Source organism: Symphalangus syndactylus, chromosome 22, assembly GCF_028878055.3.
Source record: "Symphalangus syndactylus isolate Jambi chromosome 22, NHGRI_mSymSyn1-v2.1_pri, whole genome shotgun sequence".
Lineage (NCBI taxonomy): Eukaryota > Metazoa > Chordata > Mammalia > Primates > Hylobatidae > Symphalangus > Symphalangus syndactylus.
Window position 1 is genome coordinate 17,168,396 of NC_072444.2, and position 15,533 is coordinate 17,183,928.

At 50.0% G+C, this 15,533-nt stretch overlaps 1 protein-coding gene across 15 annotated transcripts in view; it reads right to left on the minus strand.

Annotated features, from left to right (window-relative positions):
* VWA5B1 (von Willebrand factor A domain containing 5B1) overlaps positions 1-7,081 on the minus strand; it is a 60,283-nt gene extending 53,202 nt beyond the window's left edge. For 4 of the 15 annotated variants that reach the window (XM_063631643.1, XM_063631638.1, XM_055261764.2 and 1 more), the window contains exon 1: positions 6,183-6,557. The gene's annotated coding sequence lies outside the window, so the exon portion shown is untranslated. Of the gene's footprint in view, positions 1-6,182; positions 6,704-6,867 lie in introns of those variants that run through there. The other 11 variants (XM_063631642.1, XM_063631636.1, XM_063631637.1 and 8 more) reach the window with 9 other exon arrangements.
* Between the last annotated feature and the right edge of the window lie 8,452 nt (positions 7,082-15,533).

The following is a 15,533-nucleotide window of genomic DNA, read 5'->3' on the forward strand; positions in this document are numbered from 1 at the left end:
TTCTTTGAAATTCAGTTTCACCCTCTGTATAGTGGGCAGGTAAAAATGTCTTCTCTATCTCAGGGTTATTGAGAGGCTTGCAAGGGAGACACTGCCCTATAAAATGCTTGCCCCAGTTTCTGGTCCGCAGTAAATGTTGGCTATTGCTTTAATTCCCTTTTCTCTTTGGGTTATCCTCCTGGCTTCACTCTCCCACCCACTATGACTGCATCTGGGCACCTGAGCTTTTGGCATTTCCCCGTGGTGGCTCTGGCCACCTACAGCCCTAAGACCTGCCACCCAGCCATCCCAGGGCCCCCTCCCCAGGTGTTGGCTAAAGAATACATTCATTGCCTTCCCTTCTCTCTGAGGTCCCAGAGCAGTTTGGGCCAACCTGTGAGACTGCTTCCCCACACACACTGCGCCCCCTTCACAGAGAAGCTTTGTGGGGTGGCGGAGGGTACTGGACTGGGAGTCAAAGTGCCCCCTGGCCTGAGGACCAGTTCTGCCACCAACTGCATGTGAACCCCAGACTGGGACCCTGCCATCACACATATGGTATGGCCACACCTCTTGGGCCTAGACGGAGCACAGCTGGTGGGGAATAAAGATTAGTGGGATCTTAAGACCCTGGGGTAGGGGTCAAAGCTATACTTCTTCCTTGTTATGGTTCTTAGCACATGGAACAGTGCCTAAAACAGTTCTCAGAAAATATCAGCTAACACATATTGAGCCATGAGTAGATGCCAGGTGGTGTTCTAAGTGCTTTTGTGAATTAGTTCTGGTAACCCTCGGGACAATCCTATCAAGAAGGCAAGGCTATTATCCCCATTTTGTAGAAGAGGAAACTGAAGCCCAGCGTGGTTACATTTCTTGGGCAAGGTAATACACTTGTAAGTGGTGGAGCTGGTGGTGGGATTTGGACTCCACCTTCAGAGATCGAGCTCCAACCACAAAGATTCATCACCCTGTATACTTATTTGCTGAATGAATACATGAATGACCTGGAGAAGGTCCTTCCCACGGGGTCCCTCTGGGCTCTGGGTCCTGGCATCTTTATCTAACAACAAGAGGAGGTGCACCTGGAGAATTCACCCCACCCATCTGTTCAGATTGACAGTCCAGGATCTCAGCTGCTCTGAGAGACAACCCACATCAGGACTGAAGATGTATATCCATTCCTCATGCACCCCGCCCAGTTGAAGGGATCTGTGTGTCTGACTACTTAGTCTCTTCTCAGAGGTGGCACTGTTTCCTGAGTGCCAGGGAGATTTTCACACTGAATCCCCAGAAAGACTCTATGAAGCAGCTCATCCTAACTTTGCAGCAGAGGAAACCAAGACCTAGAGAGGTGAAGAAAACCTCAGGGTTACACAGTGAGTGGGTGTACAGCCAGGATTTGAATCCAAGCATCTGGCCCCAGATCCTGGGTTGTTAATGGCGCCCCCCCTGCTGCCTGCTCCTTTCCAGCCAGGTCCAGGTGCCTAGGCTGAGTTAGTGCACCTGCCAGCCAGCTGCTCTTACACAGGGCCTGTGACCCCTCATCACTGACTGCGGCAAACCCCCAGGGCTCCACCTCTCACTGGCTCCTGCCCTTTTGCTGTGCTTTCTAGGAGTGGGGAGGCGGGGGTAGGAGTGGGGAAAGGAGACAGCATCTTCCCCATGTTTTGAGTAGGATAGTAGATCAGTACCCTGGCTTTCTCTCCTACCAAGTCAGCACACTAGAGATGACTCCCACTTCGAAGTCATTTCAACACGATGCCACTGGAGGCCGAGCGCAGTGGCTCACACCTGTAATCCCAGCATTTTGGAAGGCTGAGGTGTGTGGATCGCTTAAGGTCAGGAGTTTGAGACCAGCCTGACCAGCATGGTGAAACCTCGCCTTTACTAAAACTACAAAAATTAGCCAGGTGGGGCATCAGGCGCCTGTAGTCCCAGCTACTCAGGAGGCTGAGGCACGAGAATCACTTGAACCTGGGAGGTGGAGCTTGCGGTGAGCTAAGATCGTACTACTGCACTCCAGGCTGGGCAACAGAGTGAGACTCTATCTCAAAAAACAAAAACAAAAACAAAACAAAAAAACAAAACTGGAACACAAGGGACACACAAAGAGGCCTCAGAATGGACCTCATGGGGCATCTTACTGCAGGAAAACCTCAGGCTAGGTTGGTATTTCCCCTCTTCTTGGGCGCCAGCTGGTGCAGAACCAGCTGAAGGTTAAGAGGGAAGGGGGAGACAGTTGGAGAGACTGCATTTAGAATACCAAGTTTCCCACTGCCAACCAGATTTAAGGAGACAGGGTTTTAGGGTTTAGAGGTTCCCGACACTGCACAAACTCCTCCATTGGGTCGTAGGCACTGTGCTAAGAAAGTTATGTGGATGATCACACAGATCCCTCACAACCCTGTAAGTGCAATTTTTCTTTCTTTTTACAGGTGATCAGAGTGAACATAAGAGAGGTTAGTAAACCTGCCCAAGGTCATAAAGCTAGGAAGGGATGACTCTGGGAATTGAACCCAGGCCGCTTCCATTCCAGTGCCTCTGCGTTTACCACTATGCGATAGCAAAATCCATGGTAACAGTATCCCACATCCACAGAAGCAAGAGAAAAGCCCTCTCTTTGAGAGTCCCAGGTACGACATAGGGTTGTCAGCAACACAGACTAAACCAACCAGGGACAAGGAAGCAGAGAGAGGAGGCCAGCTGCAGAGTCCCCCTCGTCAGCCAGCCTGGGCCTCAGGAGCTCCTCAGGCTCTAGGAATTAGGCTCAAAGCCAGGCTTTGACTTGTAGCACTGGGTGACACGGGCAAGCTACTTCACCTCCCTGACCTCAGTTTTCTAATCTATAAAAGGGCACAGAAGTAGAGCTCGCCTCACTGCCTTATGATGATGAGAAAGAGGATTGTGCATAAAGCGCCAGGCACAGTGCCTGGCTGACTGTGAAGGTGAGCAGGTGGCTTTGCCCTGTGTAGGGGAAGGTGGGATGTGGGGATAAAGCTAATCAAGGCTAGGCTTTCTGATAGGCTTGTAAGGAATCTTTTAGAAGTGGGGTATCTTAGAAAAGTCTTCAAGAATTCAAAGGAAAGGATTAAAAATGATGGAATTGTAAGCAGTGAAGAGGTTGTAGCTCCTGACCAGCTTACCCTTTCAAATTCACCACTGAGACTGGGCAGGGTGGCTCATGCCTGTAATCCTACCATTTGGGACGCTGAAGTGGAAGGATTGCTTGAGGCCAGGAGTTCGAGACCAGCCTGGGCAACATAGGGGGACCATCTCTACATACATACACAAAAATTAGCTAGGTGTGGTGGCACACCTGTAATCCCAGCTTCTTGGGAGGCTGAGGTGGGAGAATTGCCTGAGCCCAGGACTTCCAGGCTGCAGTGAGGTATGATCATACCACTGTGCTCCAGCCTGGGAGACAGAGCAAGACTCTGTCCCCCCACCGAAAAAAAAAAAAAATCCACCACCGAGTCATAATGAGACTCCATGCCTCATAGAAAGCAATTTATAATTAAAGCACTTTCACATCCATGAATTAATTAGGGCTCTATGAATAAGAGCAAAATAAGGATTATTATCCCATTTTAAGGATCAGGAGACTGAGGCTCAGAGGGGAAATAATACAAGTGGATTAGCGCTCCCAGGGCAGAGCTTCCTCTGTGAATAGGGGACCTGCTGCTTTGCTGTGCTGAGGCTTGAGAGTGGCAGAGGCCAATCCTGCTGGCCACCAGGCATTCAGATCTGCTGGTCAGCCCTGAGTGCTAGTGGTCAGAGAAGGAGGGCTAAGATCCTTGAAGGGACTCAACCCAGGATGACCTGTCCTTTCTTCCCTATTTCCTATAAGTATTCTGATCAAGACTATGATGCCCCGCTCTTGAATAAGGCTGCATGTGATCTTCATGCCGTTGTACAGATCTTCTGCCTTCTCCTCCTCTGGGTGCATGGTAAGCTGCAGCTCCCAGCTTCCTTGAAGGCCTAGATGTGCCTCTGGCTTCAGCCAATGAAATGTGTGAAAGCGACGTGTGTCACTTCCGGGTGGAAGCTTTCAAAGCCAGTGTGTGCTTGCCCATGTCATGTTCTCTGCCACAGCGAACATGGAGGAATGTGCCCCCGAGGAGCCTCCGTTAGAGGCATGGCCTACTTTGGACATGCGGCAAGAGCAGGAATTAAAACGTTGCTGCTTTTTTACTGCAGCGTAGCCTAATCTAACTTGGCTAGTACAGCCATGAATGTTTGGGTCTTTGAGCAAAGGTGACGGTCCCAGGAATAGAATCCATGGTATCCAAAGGGAGTAAGAGGTGGAGGAAGGTGAGATTTTAGTGGGTCCACTAGAATATAAGCTCTAGGAAGACAGAGATCTTTGTATATTTTGTCAACAATTGTATTCCCAGTGCCTTAGAAGAGATCCTGACAATCAGCAGGTGCTCATTAAATGCTGAATAAACTAATGAATGACCTGAGGTGAGGCAGGCAATGCAGAAGCAAGAGGCCTGAAAGGCAAAAGTGAATGGTTCTGGAAAGAACTCCATAGTCATTCATTCATAAACTCTACAAGCATTAAACACTCATCATGAGAGATCCCCATGTTAATCCAATAATTTGACCAGAAAAAGCCCACTGCAAGTGTATCCACTTAAAACAGGGACCAACATGTCATAGGAAAGGGTGAATGAAGAAAAGATTTCAGTTGGGATTTCATTTAGAAAAATGAGACTAAAAATATGAAAATAGAATCTTATGTTGGACCAAAATAAGATTATAGTTACAACCATGTGCCAAAACTTTCAGTCCTCAAAGGACAAATCAAATATTGATTGGTTTAGCAGGGCATGGTTTTCCTGAACAAAATTATATGCTAGCATGATGGGGCTCCCTGCCTTCTACCTCCTCCCCCCAGCGAGGACAACTTTACTAACAGCCTAATTGCCAATGTCTAGAGCACCTTCTGAGAGCTGTGTCTGGCCCAGATCTGGAGCTGGTCTTCACCCATTTTCTGTGAGGTCACAGATCCTGAGTTTCCTAATCCCTGAAGCTGAGGAGGCTGATCAGAGCCTGAGCCATTTCCAGGTCAGAAGCCTTGGCCCATCTCAGGCCAGCAAGGCAGTGGGGTCTGCAGGCCACCCACCCAGGCACAGTGACCACCAGCCCTGCATCATCACCTGGATGGGGCTGGATTGGAGCCAACTGAAGCACTATCCCTGCAGACAGGTGCCAGCCAAGGCTGGGTGATGAGGGCCCCACAGCCACATATCAGATCTTGGGGACCCTGCCCAGCAACCTTTGGGTCAAGTTCAACTCACAGTCCTCTGCATGTGCACACGTGTGCACACACACGCATGCCCCTGCACTCTTGAATCCCTGCACAGCAGCAAATGCAGGGTGTCCCCCACATGCACCCACAAACACGTAAACATGTTTATATACACACACAGGCCCGCTTACCAACTCATGTAGTTCCCCTGATACACGTCGCTACCTTCCAGGTAATCCCCTTACACACACATGCCCTAATATACCTTTCAAGAGCATGTACCTGCATGCATCACATGCACACACATGCACATGTGCTCAGCCCCACCGGCCAGCCCAGCTAACCACAGAGCCTCGTGGCCTCACGGCCTCTTCCCAGGAGCAGGGGGACTGGAGTTCATCTAGACCTCTTTGAGCCTTGTCCAGTCCCCATGAGCTGGCTGGGTTTAGACAGGTGAGCCCAGGGAAGGAGCTGTGCCTCAGCAGAGAAGACTTACTTCCTAAGTCTAAAAAAAAAGAAGGAAGGAGGTAAGGAAGGACAAGAGGGAGGGAGGAAAGAAAGAGAAAGGAAAGAAAGAGAGACAGAGAAAGAAAGAGAGGGAAAGAAAAGAGAAAGAGAGGGAAAGAAAAAGAAAAAAAAGAAAAAAGAAAGAGAAAAAGAAAAAGCAAAAGAAGGAACGGGGTTAGTGGGAGAGGCAGGATGGTGTGACGCCTGTTGCTCTTCAGAGGAGAGGAGGAAATGGTTCTGGCTCCCGCCCCACAGGCCTCTTTCTGCTGCTGTGGCGCCGGCGGGAGCATGGGATGGAACCGTTGGGGCTGCCGCAGATGTTATGGTGGAACTTCCAGCGGAGGCTTGATGCGTTAGCAGGCGCCACGCTGCACGCGCTGCTGAGTTCCTCTCCGCTACCCGCCTCCCTCTGCCCGAGGACCTTTTCTCTTTCCCCTCTTACCTTGCAGGAGCCCAGGGACGCGGGGCTCAGGAAAGGGTGTGCGCTTGGCCCGTGGATGTGGGGACGGTCACAAGCTGCGGGGCATCCGAAGGGCAGCAGGCATGAACCCGGCTGCCGGGGTGGGCACCCTGCAGAGCTCCTGACTGCCGCAGAGCTGTGGAGGACAGACGAGGGATGATGGGGGACTGACCAGGAAGTGGTGGAAACAGGTGGCAGGGACGGAAGGTTGAGAGAGGGAGGAAGGAGGCAGAGACAGAGAAGAGAGAGACAGAGACACAGAGCGTAGGAGACGCAGAGACTCACACACAGAAAAAAGAGAAACAGACACAGAAAGCAAACGAGAAAGAGAAGAGGGAGCAGGAGAAGGGGTGGGGAGGGAGAGAAATAGAGGAGATAGACAGAGAGAGAGAGAGAGAGAGAGAGAGAGAGAGAGAGAGAGAGAGAGACCTGGACCTGAGTAGCAACATGTGGCCGTGCTCCCTCACTTCTTATGCTGAAGCATCTTGGGATCCTCCCCATGGTGCCTGCACACAGTGTACACACCCTGACACACATGCCCATAGACACACCAACTCACCACACACACACACACACACACACACACACACTCAAGCATGCACTTGCCCACCCAGAGCAGCCCCCTTGTCCAGCCTCTCCTCCTCACACAAGTGGGGCCAGTCCTTACCTTACCCCAGAAGCAACACGTGTCTGGGTACACACTCCCTCTCTCCACTGCCACAGTGACTGCCTTCTGCACCCAGCACTGCTGGAGGTGCGGTCCGGGGCTAGGCTCCAGTGCCTAAGCCCTGCGCCCGCTGCCCTGGCAGCTGGCTTGATCAATGCCCACATTGCGATAGCTGTTTAGGTGGCCTGCAGGAAGCCGAGCCATTTGTTTTGTCAGAGCGTAACCATGACAATCACCCCATACGCACACACCGCTGGTGCTGCTTCCCCACCCCTCGCCCTTCCCTCCCCCCTTCTCCGGAGCACAGGAGAAAGCTGGAGGCCACTTAGCAGCCTCAGCTAATCCCTGCTGGGGCTGAAGGAAAGGGCCTGGCTGGTGATAACAGTCCTGCTGGCAGCTCCTCCCTGGGAAGTGGGGCTGCCTCCAGGGTATTTCAGCACTGTGCAGAGTCTGCCTGGGCCAGGGGTACCTACTGCCTGTGCAGGAGCTGGCCCCTCTATATCTGCCTGCCGCCCAGCAAGTTTATTTTTTAGCCAAGTGTTACAAGCTGCCAATCCATTCTCCCCCATGAGGCCACGGTGTAGTGAACAGACAGCATTGGTGACCATGGTCACGGGCAGGTCCTCTGCCGGGGCCTTTGTCCATGCCTGTTGACCCTTAGAGTTCCAAGCCATCCCTTGCTGCACCTGGCCATGCCAAAGCTACATGGGAAATTGCTAGGATTCTAGGTGCAGCTCCTGGAGGCATCGGACTGGAGGTCTGGCCTTTGGAGATACAAGGTTGGGTAGCCCAGAGAGCCAGGGGCTTGTCATAATCAAGGAAGCCAAGTGGCCAGCTGGGTTAGGACCGCAAAATCTAAATTCAGAGCCTCGAGTTAACGAGTTCAAAGTTGAGAGATGCTTCAGAGGTACAGGATGGAGCAAATGATCACACATCTCATTTAAGCCTTATAAAAATCATCAAGAAGAGGGCCTTTCTTCCAGGTTTACAGAGAAATTGTGATTCGGAGAGGCAGAGTGACTTGCTGAAGGTACACAGCCATGAAGTGACAGAGCAGGGATTCAAATTCACAGTGATCCCAACACTGGAAACTCCACTGTATCTTATTGGCTTTTTATAGCTGTCACTGTGTGCTGGGCACTGCACACATGGCCTGGAAGAAGTGCATCTCACTCGTTCTGTACCAAACACTGGGAGGTGGATGCTATGCTATGTTCATTTCAAATACGAGTTCAGAGAGGTGATGTGACTTTCCTAAGGCCACACAGGACGTGGAAGAGCCAAAGTTGGAACCCAGGTCTGTCTGATGCCACCTCTCCACCCTACCTCCTTCTCCACACAAAACGCTTCATCTGGGACAGATGATCAGCCCCTCTTCTGCACTCTCTGCCTAAGGAGAGTGTAGCCTGAGGATAGGATAGGGGTAGTGGGTGGATGCAATGGGAAAAGGGAGCACAGATGTCAGGTGGGGTGCAAGAACTCCCTGCTGGGGTAACAGATGACATGTGATCTTAGCCAGAAGTCCACGAACCAGTGATTCCCCATTATGGAGTCACACCTTAGGGTTCCAAAAGAGTCTCAGGACTTCCCCATCTATGAAGGTGTCAGACAGCTGAAAGGGAAGCCTTAGAGAACATTCTGGAAGGGGAATTTGGGGGGACTGCTGGGCAGAGGGAATGGAGGGGGTGAGAGAAAGGTGAACTAGACACGGGCAAATGAACTTCTCAGGCTTGGCTGTTTTGCCTGGATTACCTCTGAACGCCTGCTAGGGTGTCGGATCAGCCTCTAGAGAGATGCAAAACTGCTGTCATAGGCTGAGGAGAAAATGATAGGTTGGGCAATGGAAAGGTGCCTCTGTCATACAAGGACTAACCAAGGATGAGACAAAGTTTACCTCCAGTTCGATACTTATACTTGCTCACCTTGAGCCGGGCCTTGGAGCCAGTGCTTGGGGAAAGTGATAATGAGTAAGACACAGATTTCCAGGAACCTGGCACTCAGGTTCCCAACCAGATTTTGTCCCACACAACAGTTCCCTGAAGGCTTTCTGCGTGCATTATTTTATTTAACCCTTGTAATCACCCAGTGCAACAGGTATCATCAGCTCCGCTCCACAGGGGGTGGGGACTGAGCCTGAGAGGTGGAGTGACTGGACTTTTGTTATAGCCAAGAAGTGGCAGAGCTGGGATTCAAACTCATTTCTCCATGACTTCCAAGTCTAGCACCCTTGCAACAATGCCACATGACCTCATGCCTCTTAGAGTGGCTATGAGTCACTTTTCAGCTCAGAGAGTCCTGGTTCCTTGGAGATAGGGGACCGGGGCTTGGGGACATAGCCACTTAGAATTCTAACCCCCACCACCCCAACACATCCCCAGGCTCCCAAAATCCAATTCTCATTCCCCCACAAAGTTCAAGATTCCTGTCTCCCAATGAATATGGGACCGGAAGTCTGTATCCACTGGTCATCCTTTTGACTCAACCGTCCCAAGCCTGGAGTTTACATTTTTGGACCAAAACTCTTTGGGAGAACAATGTCAGCCTGGTTGAGTGGATACAAGACATGAAGAGGACATGAGAGGTGGCGGGAGACAGAGGACCTGAGATGTGGATGGTGTGTGTGGAGAAGGCTGCGAGCTGCCTCTTCTCGAAGGGTTCAAGATTTTCTTACCCCATTGTATTAGCTTCCTGGGGCTCCCAAAACAAATGACCACAAACTGGGTGGATCAAAACAGCAGGCATTTATTCTCTCATATTTCTAGGGGCTAGAAGTTTGGAATCAAGGTGCCAATGGGGCCTCACCCCCTCTGAAGTCTTCACAGAAGAACTGTTCCTTGCTTCCTCATAGTTTCTGGCAGTTGCTGGCAATCCTTGTCACTCTTCAGCTTGTAGCTGCATCCCTCCAACTTCTGCCTACATTTTCACATGCCCGTCTTCCCTGTGTGTGTCTCCGTGTCTGTCTCCAAGTCTCCCTTTCCTTTCTCATATAAAGACACTGGATTAGGGCCCACTGTAACCCAGTATGACTGCATCTCAGCTTGATCACATCTGCAAAGACCTTACTTTCAAGTAAGGTCACATTCACAGGTACCGGGGGTTAAGACTTGAACATATGTTACACCATGGAATACTATGCAGCCATAAAAAGGAATGAGACAGGTCCTTTGCAGGGACATGGATGAAGCTAGAAGCCATCATCCTCAGCAAACTAACACAGGAACAGAAAACCAAACACCACATGTTCTCACTCATAAGTGGGAGTTGAACAATGAGAACGCATGGACACAGGGAGGGAGACAACACACAACAGGGCCTGTGGTGATGGGAGGGAGAGCATCAGGACAAGCAGTTAATGCATGCAGGGCTTAAAACCTAGATGAGGAGTTGATAGGTGCAGCAAACCACCATGACATATGCAAACCTATGAAACAAACCTGCACGTTCTGCACATGTATCCCAGAATTTAGAGTTAAAAAAAAAAAGACTTGAACATATCTTCTAAAGGGACACAATTTAATCCACAACACCCATACAGAGGAAATAAAGGATACAGGACAAGCATGATTCCAAGAGGCCAGGTTGCTGAACTTCTAGAAATTCAGAGAGGCCAGGAAAGGAAGTAGCAGCATAATAGGATGATTAAATGTGGGCTCTGATACCAAATAGCTTGGGTTCAAACTCTGGCTTGATCATTTCCCAGCTGTGTGCCCTTGGGAAAATTACTTAACCTCTCTGTGCTTCAGTCTCCTCTCTGTAAAATGATGATGCCTTGAATTGTTGTTATGATCATTAAGTGAGTTAATATTTGCAAAGGGCTTAGTAAGCACCATACGAGCATCTGTTAAAATAACATGCAATGTTAATAAACATGCGATGTTCCCTAGATGAATATTACTATGTTATAGGGGTGAAACTGAGATCCAGAAAGGGCAGATGACTTCTCCCAGGTCACTTGGTCAGGCTAGCTAGGGTACAGGCCATTCCTGCCTCCTTCCTTCAGGGTTGCCCTCTGGAGAGGCTAAATCTCCTTCCTATTTGTTCTGCAGTTGGAGAATGCAAGGTAGATGGTCTGGAATGGCAGCAAGAGAAGAGAGGTGGGTGCAGAGGTGAAGAGGGAATTCAGAGGACAGAAGCAGTGGATTCCTCCCCTCTGCAAACACACACCTCTTTTCCCACCCAGCCCTCTGTTTACGTGATTGAAAGCATTTGTGCGGCTGTTTCTGCCCACATGGAGGGAAACAAATCTCTGGAGTGTGTAACCAACACAGTCTGGATAAGAAAGGAAAGCTAGTCCTTCAGTGATGCAGCCTGTGGGGCCAGAGCAGGGCTGTCAGAGAGACTAGGGAGAGTCTAGATGGGGGACAGGGGCCTAGGGGTGGCTCTTTGCCTAGAACATCCTGAGCAGGGTAGCCAGGCTGCATAGGCATTGCATCTGAGAGGACCCCTGCCTCAGGCTTAATTCCTGAAGGGGTTGGACCCAGCCAAGTATGGCTGTGGGGTATGAAGGGGGCCAAGCTCAAGTTTTGGAGGCAGTTGGGCTGATATCACATTCTTGGCAAACAAACACAAACAAACAAACAAACCCTCATGAACTCCCTTTCTCTCTGCTCTCCTGTTCCAGCCTCTTACCTGATGCAGGAAATTGCATGGATTGCCCTAGTTCTTCACCCCTCCCTGTGTCCATGCCCTTTGCTATGTGATTTGGCAGTTCTTCTTCTAAAAAGGTGGAATGTTGCTCCCATCCCTTCACCTTGGGTTCAGCCACATGACGTAGCCAATTTAATATTGTGGGAATTACATAGTTAAAGGGCTTGCCTGATTGGGTTTGTTCTCTTGGGACTCTGCCCCTGTTGCCATAAGAAAAACATGCCAAGATTGGCCCACTGGTTCCAGGAGGAGAAGAGATAACAGAGCAGGACCAAACCACCCCAATCAAGCCCAGCTGAAATCAGCCAACTGCAGATGCATAAGCAAGTCAAGCACAGCTCAGCAGAGCTGTCCAGCAGAGCCCAGCCAAGATCAACCAATTCTTAGCTTATCTAGAGATATGTGACCATAAATTATTGCTGCTTTAAGTCACTGAGTTTGGAGTGGTTTGCTATGCAGCATTTTCTGGCTATAGCTAATTGATACACCACTGTATTAGTCCGTTTTCATCCTGTCGATAAAGACATACCCAAGACTGGGAAATTTACAAAAGAAAGAGGTTTAATTGGACTTACAGTTCCATGTGGCTGGGGAAGCCTCAGGATCATGGAAGAAGGCAAGGAGGAGCAAGTCATGTCTTACATGGATGGCAGCAAGCAAAAAAGAGTGTGTGCAGGAAAACTCCCCCTTACAGGAACCATCAGATCTCATGAGACTTACTCACTATCCACGAGAACAGCATGAGAAAGACCTGCCCGCATGATTCAAGTACCTCCCACTGGGCCCCTCCCACAACATGTGGGAATTCAAGATGAGATTTGGGTGGGTACACAGCCAAACCATATCAACCACCTCTTGTAGATTTCACCTTCCTGATGTCTTTTGGGTAGGCCCTCCTCTCCATTCCCCTGGCATCAGTTCTAGCCTTCTAACAGCTTCCTACCTGGTCTCTCTGTCTCTAGCCTCATGGATTCCAGTCCATTCCCCACGCTGTAGCCAGATCTTTGTAATATCTGATGACACTTGTCCCCATCTGTTAATCCCTTTTCTCAACCTGCCCTGAAGCCCTTCACTGACTTTCCCATGGCCTTCCATAAAAAGTTCCACTTGTTAACATAATATTCAAGGCCTTTTATGATCTGTCTTGACGTCTGGCCCTGCTCCTATGGACTCTTCACTCCAACCACATAGAACTATTTGTGGTTCCCTGGACTTGGAGTTGTCTCATACCTCTGAGATTTTACCCATGTCGACCCCTCCTTCTAGAAGACACCTTGCCCCTTCCCCATCTGGCTCTTTTCTACCTGCCCTGCAAAGGAGAGCTGAAGCATCTCCTCCAGGAAGCAGAACCATCCTGTTAGATTACCTGACTTAGGGGGCCACAGTGTCCCATGCCCAGCACAGGGCCCCATGCACAGTAGGTGCTCAATTAGTATAATATTGGATGAAGAAGTGAATGAGACCTCAGAGGCAGCATCTTGTCTCATGTACACCTGTATTCACGACATCTATTGCTGATCTTGACACACAGAGGGACTTCATAATTATTTGTTGAATCAGCAAATGAAAGAACATATGACCCTATTACCTCAGTATCCCCAAAGAGTCATGGCAAGCTACTCCTCTTCTCCCCAGAGAAGGTGGCAGTGGCAGGGGGTGGGGAAGCCTTGGCACCTGACAGGTGGGAAGAAGGTGGGAGAGAGATCATGGCATGCCAGGGGACCGGGTGGTGGGAGCCATCCCCTCTGGGTCCAGGCAATAAGAGTTGCATTTTCTGTAGGGAATTTAAAAACAATTCAACTAAAAGTCAGTTTTCATTTTATTATCACCTTGTGGTGTTATGTTAAAACAAAGCACTGAGAAAATAATCCTCCTCACTGACCACGCCAGTGCCTATGCCTTAATGCCCCAGTAGAGGGAAGATACACCCCCTTCTAGCCCTGATGTTGAGTCTGTCCCACCAGAGGACAGCCTTGGAGAGACAGGACAGCTGAGAATCTGTCAAAGGGGTCCTAACAACCTCAGTGTATCCAGCCTAGGTAACAAAGGCTTATGCCCTTGGTGTAATGCTATGTAGCTTGGGTTGGATGCCAGGAAGCCACAGGCAAGCTCACAGGGCACATAGCCAGAAGGTGGCAGAGGCAGAGTTTGTGCCCAGGTCTCTGTGCTACCAAAGCTCACACAATGCACCTTCCAGGTCCTGTCTGTAGCTGGTCCTCGAGCTTGGTCTCCTTCTGGCCACTGCCGACCCCTTTGGGCTTTGGCTGAAGGCTCAGCATTTGTTGAGAAGAGAGGAGTCAGGCTGGAGCCTGCTTTCATCACTTTTAGTGGCAAGAGCCTTAGGAAAGAGGACCTCCCTGGCTTCGGGGACCAGTCTTTACTCAGAGCCACCTGGCACTCACCTAAATAATGACACCCACCCTTGGATCCCTGGGGGTCAAACATGAGTCCTTGTTCCATCACTGGCTATTTGTGGGGACCATTTTTCCTTTCTGAGGCTTGATTCTCTTATCTTTAGAGTGGAGATGGGAGTTCCTGTCTCCCCACTGGTGAATGGCAGCCCAGGCCACCATGATGCTTTCTCCAGCCCTGCCCTCATTTCCCTCTGGGACAACTGCAACAGCCTCTCGTGTCCTGCTTCCCCTCAGACAACTCCCAAATGCTCTCCATGCAGCAGCCAGAATGGACCTTGCAAAGCATCAAATTCGATCTTAAGACACCCTGATTAAAGTGGTCAATGTCTTCCCATTGCTCTTGGATGAAGACATAATTCCTCTTCACCTCTGCCGACAAGAGCCTGCAGTTCTGGTCCCTGAAAATGGCTCCCACTTCATTTCCATCCACTCCGCACCCTCCAGAAACACTGGATCCCTTTCAGGCCCTCATTGGCTCTGGGCTATCTGGGTTTTGTCTAAGCTGTTCCCTTTACCCAGAACGTTCTTCCGTCCTCCCTTCAATTAAAGCCGTTAGTTCTTCAGGTGTCAGCTCAAGCATCACTTCCCCAGGAGACCTTCAAGGTCCCACCCCCCAATCTCCAGTTCTTGTGCCCTGAGTACCAGTCCCTCTGTAGATTGTGTAGCACTTATCACAACTGCAATTAACAACTTGATGAATGTCTTTCTCCTCTACTACAATGCAAGCTCTATGAAGGCCAATACCTTAGCTCTTTCAGTTACTTCCTCTGCTATGCCACGCTTGATGCCTGCACCAGGCAGGCACTCAGAAAATATTTGTTGAACAACTGAGTATAGGCCAGATGAAATCACTGATGGAAAAGACCTTTATCAAGAATAAAAGGTACCCATTTGGAATTATTATTATACCCATTTAATAGGCGAGAAAACTGAAGATCCAAAAAGTTAAGGAACTTACCTGTCTCCTGGCTTGGTGGCAGAGCCAGGGCTGGAACCCAGACATAGTTCCTGGCACACAGAGGGGCTTGATCCCTGCTTACTGAGCTGACGTGGGTTCTCCCTACAACTTCAGCACCCTGTGCCCTGCACCCTGCTGTCTCTCCTGGAGGCAGGCTGCTTGGAGTGTACAGATGGCTGCTGGCAGGGGTTGGTGCTGGCTGGAGATGACTGCTCTGTCATCAGGTGCCTGTTTCTTATTCATGATCTGTTGCCATTCATAGTGCCTTGGTACAAACAAACAAGCAGCGACAGCTCCTGGCTTCAAAGCTGTCCTGGGGGCAGGAACACAGCCTGGCCTGGCCAGGGGCCCCAGGCAGCTCACTGATGGCAGGGAGAGCCAGGGGTTGGGCAGATGCAAGCATCGCAGAACAGGTGGCTGATCAAGGCAAGGGAGGGCTGCTAGAGGGACAAAAAAGGGCTGAATCTCTGAAGTTATCAATCTTGTACCATGCTCTTCCAGCTCTTTAAAAATAGACTCATGGCAAAAACAAATTTTAAAAAAGGAAGAAAACAAAGGTAAATAGATTCTTTCAAGTGTGGTCAGGAGCACTTCCATGTGTTTCCTGCCCTCTGGTCTCTCATGCTCCCCCCTGCCTCACACCCAGG